This window comes from Manis pentadactyla, chromosome 17, assembly GCF_030020395.1.
Source record: "Manis pentadactyla isolate mManPen7 chromosome 17, mManPen7.hap1, whole genome shotgun sequence".
NCBI classification, from domain to species: domain Eukaryota; kingdom Metazoa; phylum Chordata; class Mammalia; order Pholidota; family Manidae; genus Manis; species Manis pentadactyla.
Genome location: NC_080035.1, coordinates 6,855,758 through 6,868,588, shown reverse-complemented (window position 1 = coordinate 6,868,588; position 12,831 = coordinate 6,855,758). Strand labels below are relative to the sequence as shown.

Genomic DNA, 12,831 nt, shown 5'->3' with positions numbered 1-12,831 from the left:
CTTTACTTTAGATTGAGTAGTGAGGGAAGGGGCAAAGTGTTCAAAGCAAAGGGAACAAACTGCGAGATGACCCCAAGTCAAGAACCAGCTTGATCGGTTAGGGAAGTAAGGCAAGCGTGGTTGGAATGCAGGGGGAAGAGTAGTGAATGGTGTGAAATGAGGCCCAGGTGGACAGAGGGGCAGGAACCAGATCATATACAGCTCCACAAGCCAAGGTAAGGAGCTTGGTTTTTAAGTGCGGTAAGAAATCTTTAGAGAGTTTTAAAGCAAAAAATTAACATGGCACAATGTATGCTTTAAAAAGATCACTCTGGCTACCTGTGCAGAATCTTTTATAAAACAGAGAAGAGTGAGTTGGGGAGCTAGAGTGGAAGCAGGGGTACTAGGCAGGAGGAGGAGCAAAAGCCCAGCTAGAGATGATGGTGGCTTGGACCAAGGGCAGGAGGCTGTGGGCACACTGTGCGCAGGGTTTAGAGGGAAAGTCAACAGGACTTGCTGACATGGTAGCCAGGGCAGGGTGAGGAGTAAATTCGGGATGAGAGAAACTGAGGATTCAAGAATGATTCCTGTATTTTTGGCTTGAATAATTGGGTAGTTGGTAATGCTGTTTATTAAGATGAATAAACCAGTAGAAGAATAGGTCAGTGAAAAAATTAAAATTTGCTTTTGACCAAGTTCACTTTGAGATGCCTGATATCTAAGTAGATATCTTATTGGCTGTAAAAATAAAAGCCATCTGGATTTCAGGAAAGATACATACATACATACATATATATGATCTACATATAATAGATGACCAATAATAAATAGCTATGGATTGGATTGACTGACCCACTGAAATCATGAAATAGAAATACAGCTCACAGTAGAAACTACACTAGAAAAACGTAGTATCTACTATAGGATACAACTCAGGACTGGCACAGTAGATCTGTTCCATTTCTTACTTATTAACAATGTCTCAAGTATCAAACTCAACACTGAATTTAAATCTAGGTTTCAGGTACATTGTAGTGTACGATAAAGTTTCAAGAAAATGAACAAAACTTAGCCTAAGCAAAACAAGTCCAGCACTGAAATGACAGTTGACAACTGTGTGGTAAATACTGGAAGAATACAAGAAAGGAACATAGAGTTGTAAAAGAATGGGAAGAGAGTAGAGTATAAGGTTAAAAAAAACTTTATATCATTTAACATTCCAATTAATTACTAGATTTTATGGTTCTAAGTACAAAGTTCGCTGTGGGGAAAAAAAGCTTCAATTATCTCAATTCTTGAAAGAGTGTTTTCCTACATTGAGAATAGGAGAAAAATGACATCCACAAAAGGCCTATGTAGTCTTTCAAATTTACCATGAATTCTGCAAGTTAAAAAAATTCCAATAAAAATATTTTTGAAGGGTAAAAAGATCACTGAATAGATGAGAACTGAACTGAACAGGTGAGAAAACTAAACAGATGAGAAAAATAAAACATTTGAAAACCCAAACCAAACCACCCTTACATGAAACTTCAAGGTATTATTCACCAAATACAAATGTTAACATTCTGTTGAACAGTGAGGAACAATGCACTAATCTTTATAATATCTACAGGGAATTCAGATTCAAGAAAAAAATCTCTTTCCCACAATGTGCTACTTTAGGAAATATGCTACTTTGCAATATCAGATTTATAAATACAGTAGGGGAAATGGCAAACAAGGATTTTTGAAAGAATTCATTAAGCCAAATTTGTATTTATTCATTTCTGTCTGGTTATATGCTGAATATATTTATGAATATCATTTGAGTATTCCCTGAATAACTCATTTGAACATTAAATGGTAATATATTCAGATAGGCATGATTATTTGCAAAATATTGAAAAATAACAATTTATAGTGTTAACAATTTCTCCTATCAAAAGAATTTGAAAATTGGCCCTCTGTTACACATGGAAATATTCACGATGTTATAGAAGGGGTATATTTTCTGAAATGGGAAGTATAAAAACACTGTCATTTATTAATAGAGTACCTTAGAGAATATAAAATAAAGACTGCTTAGAGAAGGAACTTAAGAGACAGACAATAAAATCCACAATCATTAGTAAGATATAATGGACTTTTATAATTTGGCCCTAAACTTAACTTTTTCTATTTCATCTCCCATCACATTACCTAATTCTTTAGAGTATGCCATTCTCTTAACCTAGAGTACCTTTCTCCTTACATTTCCATCTCTAAGATCCTCTCTCATCTTTCAGGCTGAGTTCAAATGCCACCTGCTCTTTGAAGTCTTTTGTAATCACCTACCATTCAGAAATATTCTCTCCCTCCTTCATATTCTTAGAACAGCTTGTCTGTAATTCCACTTCGGCATTTTCTTCGTTCTGTATTATGTTACATTGCAAAAAGTTGTTTTATCTGTTTTCTTTCCCTCATTTCAAACAACATTATTGGGGCTAGGTTTTACTTATCTTATTGTTTTCCCCTTTTCTCTACCCCCACCTCCATTTGGTTCTATATCTTATTTGTTATCTTTCCTCACTCCCACTCCATTTTCCAAAGAGTGCCTAGTAAAATACTTCTCACAAAGTAGACATATAACGAATTTAATGAATTTCAAATGCTACCTAAAATTCTTAATACTAGAGGACCTTAATGAGACCCAATCTGGCTTACACAAAGAAAACTGCATGATCTCTAGCCAACACTTTCTCATTTCATAATTAAATTTCCAAACTGAAACTATCTATAAAAAGTTTGGACTCCAACTTTTGTGTATAATTACTTCCCTTTTTTGTTACATTTGTTGAAGTTTATTGGAACCATTTGTGCTACACTATTTTTGAGAACCAAGAAAACTAAAAAAAAAAAAAAAAAAATCAAGAGAATTAAAAAAATACTCCTTTGGTTCAGAAAACTTGTTATTCCATCCCAAAAATCTGTGCACAAGAGAGGAAATGTCCTTCTCTGAGATGACAACTTCTTAAAGTTAGTAATACACTGGGATATATGGGTGAATTCCTAATTTCCCTCAGTACCCTTTATGGATTTGTAATTCACATATATAATTTCAACCCACTACCCTCTAGGATATTGGCTTTTTTTTTTTCTGTCAACAGAAGCATCATTTTATTTATGCATTTTTTAAATTGCAGGGACCACTAAATTTTCTTTTTAATTTTGGTATCATTAATATAAAATCACATGAGCAACATTGTGGTTACTATATTCCCCCCATTATCAAGTCCCCACCACATACCCAATTACAGTCACTGTCCATCAACATACTAAGATGCTGTAGAATCACTAATTGTCTTATCTGTGTTGCACAGCCCTCCCCATGCCCCCCCCCCACATTATACATGCTAATCGTAATGCCCCCTTTCTCCCCACCCCCCTATCCCTCCCTTCCCACCCATCCTCCCCAGTCCCTTTCCCTTTGGTAACTGTTAGTCCATTTTTGGGTTCTGTGAATCTGCCACTGTTTTGTTCCTTCAGTTTTTCTTTTGTTCTTATACTCCACAGATGAGTGAAATCATTTGATACTTGTCTTTCTCTGCCTGGCTTATTTCACTGAGCATAATACCCTCTAGCTCCATCCATGTTGTTGCAAATGGTAGGATTTGTTTTCTTCTTATGGCTGAATAATATTCCATTGTGTTTATGTACCACATCTTCTTTATCCATTCATCTACTGATGGATACATAGGTTGCTTCCATTTCTTGGCTATTGTAAACAGTGCTGCGATAAACATAGGGGTGCATATGTCTTTTTCAAACTGGGCTGCTGCATTCTTAGGGTAAATTCCTAGGAGTGGAATTCCTGGGTCAAATGGTATTTCTACATTGAGTTTTTTGAGGAACCTCCATACTGCTTTCATACCTCCATGAGAGGTGAGACAGAGAACTCATATGTACCACATATATTATGAAATATAGTTAATACAACTAATCCTAAAAAAGCAACAGGAAAGAAAGCTGCACCAGGCTGCATATACCTAGAGAACAGAGCAGACCTCATGAAACAGGGTAACATACCAAAGATTTGATCTGGCGGGACCCAAGTCCTTACCCACCCTGGCTCACCAGCAAGAGGAAGAGAAATAGAGTGGGGAGGGGGTGGAAGATTAGGACTGCTGAACACCCAGCCCTGGAATTCTGCATTGGGAGCACAAACCTACGTTGCATAATGCTCTGGAGATTAGTGGGGTTGGAAAGCTAAGACAGGCAGAATACTGGGAGAGACTGAGATTCCAGCTGTTAGTAGCAGACAGGGTTCCACATCCAGTAGCTCTGAGACAAAAGAAAGGCGGGTGGTCTGAGAGGCTTCCTAGCCGCAAGAGGGCTGCTGAAGGGGTGGGGTTTGCACAGAGCTTCCTGTGCAGGAGAAGGGGTAGGTGGACTATGCTGTCTGGGTGCACTCTGCCCAGCAGGTTGGGAACTTTCAGGAGCTTCAGGCACTCCATCCCCCTGGCTGGCTACTCAGCACCGAACCCCCACTGTGATATGCAGCCTGCTGAAACTTCCTCCTGGCCTGTGGCACCAGCTCGCAAACTGGGAGTCCCTAACCTGGCGTCAGGCCAGCCAGAGGGAGGCCCCACCTATGACAGCTCCAGATGCAAAGCACAGAGCCTTAGACCTGTGCACTGGCCCACTGGTACTGAGAGTGGAGACAGGCACTGGAGCCGAGAAGCAGGAAAGAGCTCTTTCCTCCCCCCAGACACCAGCGCCACTCCACTGTGACCCATGACATCACTCCAGGGGCTGGGCAGCTCCAGAGACTAGAGGTTCTGGACAATAGAGGGAACCACATACAAATATGAAATGTTGAGAGAGGATTAAAGAGGGCAGTGTGAGAGGTGAGACAGAGGCTTCCTCCTAAAACTACACATAATACAAAAATATAATTAATACAACTACTCCTGAAAGAGCAACAGGAAAGAGGACTGTGCTAGACTGCATACACTTGGAGAAAAGAGCAGACCTCACAGAACAGGGTAATGTACTAAAGCTGTGGCCCGGTGGGACCCAAGCCTTTCCCCCACCCCAGGTCACCGTTGGGAGGAAGAGAAATGGAGTGGGGAGTGAGTGTAGGCCTGGGACTGCTGAATACCTAACATGAGAGATCTGCTCTGGGAGAAGAAACCTACATTTCATGGTGCTTTCTTGATACTCTCGTGTTTAGGGGATTGGAAAGCTAAGACAGGACAGGCAGAATTCCTGGAGAGACTGAGATTCCAGCCGCTTGTGGAAAGCAGGGATACATATCTGGCTGCTCTGGGACAAAAGAATGGTGGGCAATCTGAGAGACTTCCTAACGAGGAAGCCCTTACCAAGAGGGCTGCTAAAGGGGTAAGGATTACACAGAACTTACTGCTCAGGAGAAAGGACAGGTGGACAAAATTGTCTGGGGCACTCTGCCTAGCTTTCAGTCTTCAGGTGCTCCAGCTCTCTGGCTGTCTACACATCTACAAGGACCCCGTCAGTGATACGCAGCCTACTGTGCCTTTCTCCTGGCCAGCCCCACCTGGCTCGCAAACCAGCAAACACTACCCTGGCATTAGGCCAGCCAGAGTAAAGATCTGTCTACGGCAACTACAAACTCAAAGCATAGACACTTATACTTGTGTGCTTGGCCCACTGGTTCAGGCAGTGGAGATAGGCATAGTGGCCAGGAAGCAGGAAACAGCTCTTTCCTTCACCCAGGCACCAATACCGCTCCCCTGCGACCCCTGACATTGCTTCAGGGGCTGAGCAGCTCCAGAGTAGAGCTTCTGGGCACTAAACGGTGCCATATACAAATATGAAATGCCAAAGGAACCTGGTTCAAAGTGAAATTAATACAACTCGTGAGAAAGATGATACTGACTGCATGAATCTTCCTGAAAGGGAGGTAAAAATAAAAATCATTCACATGCTCATGGAGGTACGGAAAGATATTCAAGAACTCAGGAATGAATTCCAGTCAGAGATCCAATTGTTGAAGAGCACAAGGGAGGGTATTAAAAGCACATTAGAGGGCGCGTGCTCGGCGCCGGGCTGTGGTGACGGAGGGAGGCGGGCCGGGTCCTGGTGGCATGGCCGCCGATCCTGAGAGGCTCAGGCGGTGGTGGTGCTCCCCGTCCAAGGGGCTCGACCCCAGCAGCGGCCCCTGGGCGAATTGAGGATGAGGCTCCAGGGCGATGGCGTGGCGCGGCCCCTTCCAGCGGCCGCGCCCGGGGTTTTTATTACTTGTTGGCAATGATGAACATAAGTGTGGCGTCCAGCATCAGTTCTGTCCTATTGAGAGATAACTGGAAATAAATATAGGAAACCAAGTGTATTTATGTCGATGTGGAACTGTGAATACAACTGGTTGTATTAGCGACGTGAAAAGCAGCTTCCTTATTTCATGGTTAGGCATCTGGGACTTGGAGAAGTTCAGTAACATGTGTGAAGTCATCCAGCTCAAGAATGATGTAGCCAGTATTCCAGTACAAGTCAGTTTGAATCCAAGTAAGGCAAAAGAGAATGAAAGAAGTAGATAATCTTGAAAGCATAGAAGAAGAATGGGTTTGTGAAACAGGATCTGATAACCAACCTCTTAATGATAATCAACAAACAAATTGTGAATATTTTGTTGATAACATTTTTGAGGAAGCTCAGAAAGTTGGTGTCAAATGCTTGTCTCCCACTGAACAGAGGAAACAGGTAGATGTAAGTATAAAATTATGGAAAAATGGATTCACAGTCAACGATTTCAGAAGTTATTCTGATTGTGCAAGTCAGCAATTTCTTAACTCCATCAAAAAAAGGGGAATTACCTTTAGAGTTACAGGGAATTTTCAATAAAGAGGAGGTTGATGTTAAAGTCAAAGACAAGAAAAATGAACTGTGTATGTCAACCAAGCCTGTGTTTCAGCCCTTCGCAGGACAGGGTCACAGACTGGGAAGTGCAACACCAAAAATTGTCTTTAAACCAAGGAGTACTGAAGTTGAGAATAAAAATAATTTGTCTGCTGTCCAGCTAAACAACCTAGAACCCATCACTAACATACAGATCTTGTTAGCCAACGGGAAAAGGATTGTCCAGAAATTTAACATTTCTCATAGGATAAGCCACATCAAAGACTTCATCGAAAAATACCAAGGATCTCAGAGAAGTCCTCCCTTTTCCCTGGCAACAGCTCTTCCTTTTCTCAGATTGCTAGATGAAACACTCACATTGGAAGAAGCAAATTTATAGAACGCTGTGATCATTCAGAGACTCCAAAGAAATGCTGGACCTTTTAGAGAATTTTCATAAACATTGATTTCTGATGCACCAAGTAGAGAGCTTGCAGAGAAATAAATGCTGGATGTAAGTGGAAATGCGAACCCAAATGGGAGAAAAGAAAAGTCAGGTTCATTGGACTTTTTGTTGGAGTACTAATTTAACTCTCTACTGATGCAAAGATTTTTAGATAAGTACAAGTTAAGAAAGTATGACTGGAAAGTATATTGAAAACACTCTTTCCAAAAAGCTGCTCGTAAAGAAAAACATACGTAATTTCAAATACCAGTTATTCAACATAAGACATGTTTAATAGCTATGTCATTTAGAATCTTAATATGGTATAAATTAGCAAATGTGTTCACAGCATCATTCCCAGACAGCAATGATTTATTCAAATGTTAGCTATCTAGGATTTTTAGATAGCAATACACACACAAAATATATATACAACAGGTTATAAACATCAATATAATTATTTTTATACTTGAGATACAATCGAATAGCTGGAAGGGACTCTTTCACCATAGCTATGCCTAAACTTCAAAATGTTCTTTCATTTGCCTCCTCTAATGGCAAGATATACTCAATTATTAATTTGGCAACAGTATCAGAGATGTATTTTTAAGAATAAAATGAAGGATAAAATTGTTTAGCTTAGTATAATGTCAATATTGATCTGCCTATTCACATTTCTATATTTTTGAAAGTATAATTAAAAAAAATTATTTTCTCTCCGGGAACCCTACTTCGTTCCCTATCTTGCTTTCTTTTGCAAATTAGGGATTTGTTCTTCTTTGACATTTGGAGTGAGCCACTCATGTGCCACCACTCAAATTCTTATGCTTGTGTTGTCACATTGATAATTAATATTTTAAAATGTGTCATGTAAAGTATGGTTTTCTATTCAATGCATCAGAGTCAACCCATGCATGTATTAAAGGATTATTTACATTCTGATGTACCCAAGGAAAACATGCTTTTTTAAAATTCATTTTATTATCATTAATCTACAATTACATGAAGAACATTATGGTTACTAGACTCCCCCCTTCACCAAGTCCCCCCCAACAAACCCCATAACAGTCACTGTCCATCAGCAAAACATGCTTTTTATCTTAGAGTTTTAACTAAAACCTGTTAGACTTCAGTATTTCACTATCAGATTAAATCCCCTTTGCCTAAAAATAAGCTTTTTTTTTTAAGTAATCATATTTAAAGTAAAATACACATTGATTGTGCCAAAGAATTAAGTAGCCATGCCTATCAGCAGTAATGTTCATAGGCACTAGATGTCTTTTGGAAAGAGCAGTTCTCAATCTTTTTGGTCTCAAGATCTTTTATGTGGTTTGTATATATTATGTTAAAAGTTATAAATATTTATTCATTTAATAAACACTTGATAATATAAACATTTTAATGAAAAATGTCTATTTTCTAAAACAAAAAGATTGTGAGAAAAGTGGAAAATTGTTTTCCATTTTTTTGCAAATGTCTTTACTGTCAGAATTAAAGAAGACAGATGGAGTCTTGTATCTGCCTATAAATTCAGTCTGTTGTGGTATCACACATGTAGCCTCTGGTAAATGCTACTGTATGCTTATGAGGAAATGAAAACAAAAAAAGCAAATAACATGTTAGTGTGATTATGAAAATAGTCTTGACTTTGTAAACCCCTTAAAAGAGCCATTCTTATAAAGTAGTGATTTGCAGTGATTTTCAAGCCCTAGTGTAAGAATTGGGAGATTTTCAGAATGACTATTCTGGCCACATTTTGATTCAGTGTATCTGGGGTGGATCCCAGATTTCTACATTTTTTAATCTCAACTGATTCCTATGTATATAACCAGTCTTAATTAAGTAAATCGTGCAATAAGCTTCCACCCTAAGAAACTAAAAGTTGCATGCTTCACTATGGACAGTGGAAGGCTGTACACTGAAATGGACCCTTAATTTTTATCCTTCTATAAGGATATACAAGGATATAAATTTTACCCCTGTATAAGAGTTTGTTCTTAAGCTGCACCCCTTTAACTCTGAATTATTTATGACATAAACCAGCATTATACCTTTAAGTACAGCTGAAGGCTGGAACCCTTAAATGAGGTTTTTATTAAGGGCTCAGGAATAACAAAAGGAAAGACATCACTAGATGATCTAACTTATAAAAATCTTCTTTTGAGGTCTAGTTTAAGAGTATTTTACATGGTAGAAGGCCATCTTTTAATTACGAAAAGCAGGAAGACAGGAGAGCCTTATCCTTTTGTCATTTCTTCTAAAAAATGAACAGATATATATTAGAAAATATTTATTGTCAGTAATGTTTACAGCTATGATAGTCTAGTGAAGCAAAATAGCATTCTTAAAAAATGGGATGCTAAAATCAACTTCTCTTTCAGATAATACAGTAACAACTGGTTGTTTCAAGAATCTAAGAAAATGTTTCTTAAAATATAGGCCTATCATGAAGCATTTTACAATTTTAATTTGCATATAGTCAATATGTGATTCTCCATATATTTCTATAAAGGGGACTCTTGTTGGAAATGTTTTACTTTTACCTACAGAAACATCTCCTTTGTGGATTTTTCAGTTTATATTATGTTACCAGAAGACATATTGGAGGTTTTCTCATGTGTTCATTTAGAAAACGCGTAGTAAGAAGTTCCTATAGAGAAGGACCTGTCATCAGCAATAACTTCATCTTTGTAGCTGTGAAAATTTTCATTAATGTGAATAATCTCAGAGGTTTTCTACTGGGAATCATCCAATAAAGCTTTTTACCTGAAAATTTAATAATTGTAAAGTGTGAAATACTTAAAATATGTTGACTTTAGAAAACATGGTTTTGGCAAGGGAAGACAAACTTGAAAATAAGCTTCTTCGGTGGAATACAGTTTAACCTATGTAGTTGTTTTTTATAACTCATCAATCAGTTGAAAGTTATTGTTAAGGCTGACAAACAGAAGGACACTTTTAATTTTACAGATTCTAATTTAATGGTTAAATTACTATGCATTATCCAGGTAATAAAAGTGATCTTACTTCTTTTATGTACTTCTCTCATTCAGAGTAATTTTCATTACATTTCATTGTGTTGAAATATGGTATGTATGCATCTATTTCAGTGCCTTAAAGTATTTTGAGAGCTTTTACTAATGGTTAACTGTTGTCTTAAGGATGAAATACTACTATTCATTGAAAGGATCTGTGAAAGAATTTATACTTGTTTGTTATAAAATATAGGATGCATTTGTCTTTTATTTGGCCAAGTCATTCAGTTTGAGAACCAACAAACATTAGGTGCCTTCTGTTTGCCAGGTACTGTTACCAATGTTACTGTCATTTAATATACAGAAGTGTTAAAATACGATATTTTAATACTAACTCAATGGTTGTGATTATATTTTGACAATCCTTTTGTGTCCTGAATTGAATTAACATAAAGACTGTTTGGTAGGGTTTGCTCTCTGTTCTTTCAAAGTACAAACCATTCAATTAAAAAATTGTTCATTATATATATTGAATAAAACTGGCTTATTTGGGAAAAAAAGCAGATTAGATATGGTGGAGATGATAAATGAAATAGAAAGTAGAGAAGAGGAATACAAAGAAGCTGAGGCACAGAGAGAAAAAAGGATCTCTAAGAATGAAAGAATATTGAGAGAACTGTGTGACCAATCCAAACATAACAATATTCACATAATAGGGGTTCCAGAAGAAGGAGAAGAGAGAAAAGGGGATATAAAGTGTCTTTTAGGAGGTAATTGCTGAAAACTTCCCCTATTTGGGGAAGGAGATAGTCTCTCAAGCCTTGGAGGTGCACAGATCTCCCAACACAAGGGGCCCAAGGAAGACAACATCAAGACATATAATAATTAAAAAGGCAAAGATCAAGGATAAGGACAGACTGTTAAAAGCAACTAGAGAGAGAAAAAAGATCACATACAAAGGAAAGCCCATCAGGTTATCATCAGACTTCTCCATGGCAAACTTACATGCCAGAAGGGAGTCACATGATGTATTTAATGCAATGAAACAGAAGGGCCTCGAACCAAGAATACTCTACCTGGCAAGGTTATCATTTAAATCTGAAGGAGGGATTAAACAATTTTCAGATAAGCAAAAGCTGAGAGAACTTGGCTCCCACAAACCACCTCTACAGTGACTTTTGGAGGGACCAGTATAGAAGGAAGTGTTCCTAAGGCTAAATAGCTGTCAGCAGGGGAAATAAAACCATAGCAAAGTAAAACACTTAATTACTAAGCATATGCAAAATCAAATCAACAACCCCCAAAGTCAATCAAGGGATTGACTAAGAGTACAGAATATGATACCTAAAATATAAAGAATGAAGGAGGAAGAAAAAGGAGAAAAAAAGAAAGAACCTTTAGGTAGTACCTGTAATAGCATATTAAGTGAGTCAAATTAGACTCTTAGATAGTAAGGGAATTACCCTTGAACCTTCGGTAACCATGAATCTCAAGCCTGCAATGGCAATAAATACATACCTATTGATAATCATCCTAAATGTAAATGGACGGAATGCACAAATCAAAAGACACAGAGTCACTGGATGGATGATAAAACAAGACCCATCTATATGCTGCCTACAAAAGACTCACTTCAAACCAAAAGACATACATAGACTGAAAGTAAAGGGATGGAAAAAGATATTTCATGGAACTAACGTGGAGAAAAAGCAGGAGTTGCAGCACTTGTATCAACAAAATAGACTTCAAAACAAAGAAAGTAACAAGAGACAAAAAGGACATTAAATAATGATAAAGGGTCACTCCAACAAGAGGATATAACTATTATAAATATGCACACAACACAGGATCACCTATACATGTGAAACAAAAACTAACAGAATTAAAGGGAGAAATAGAATGTAATGCATTCATTTTAGGAGACTTCAACACAGCACTCACTCCAAAGGACAGGTCTACCATACAGAAAATAAGTAAGGAGACAGAGGCACTGAACAACGTATTAGAACAGATGGACCTAATGGACATCTACAGAACACTCCATCCAAAAGCAACAGCATACATATTCTTCCCAAATGCACATAGAACATTTCCAAGAATAGATCATATACTAGGTCACAAAAAGAGCCTTAGTATATTAAAAAAGATTGAAATTGTATCAACTAGCTTCTGAGATCACAAAGGTCTGAAACTAGAAATAAATTACACAAAGAAAACAAAAAAGCCCACAAACATATGGAGGCTTAATAACATGCTCGTAAATAGTCAAAGGATCAATGACCAAATAAAAATAGAGAAAAAGCAATACATGGAGACAAATGACAACAATAATTCAACACCGCAAGATCTGTGGGATGAAGCAAGGGCCATGCTAAGAGGGAAGTATATTGCAATACAGGCCTACTTCAGAAAAGAATAACAATCCCACATTAATGGTCTAAACTCACTATTAACATCAACATCATCCACCACATCAACAAAAAGAAGGAAAATAAACACATGATCAACTCCATAGATGCTGAAAAACAATTTGACAAAATTCAACATCCATTCATGATAAAAACTCTCAACAAAATGGGCATAGAGGGTACATACCTC

The 12,831-nt window shown here is 37.7% G+C and overlaps 1 protein-coding gene and 1 pseudogene across 14 annotated transcripts in view; one reads left to right on the top strand and one right to left on the bottom strand.

The window, feature by feature from the left end:
* CAB39L (calcium binding protein 39 like) overlaps nt 1–12,831 on the bottom strand; it is a 259,969-nt gene that overhangs the window by 116,551 nt on the left and 130,587 nt on the right. The window lies entirely within an intron of this gene.
* LOC118922046 (UBX domain-containing protein 2A-like) lies at nt 6,272–8,726 on the top strand (annotated as a pseudogene).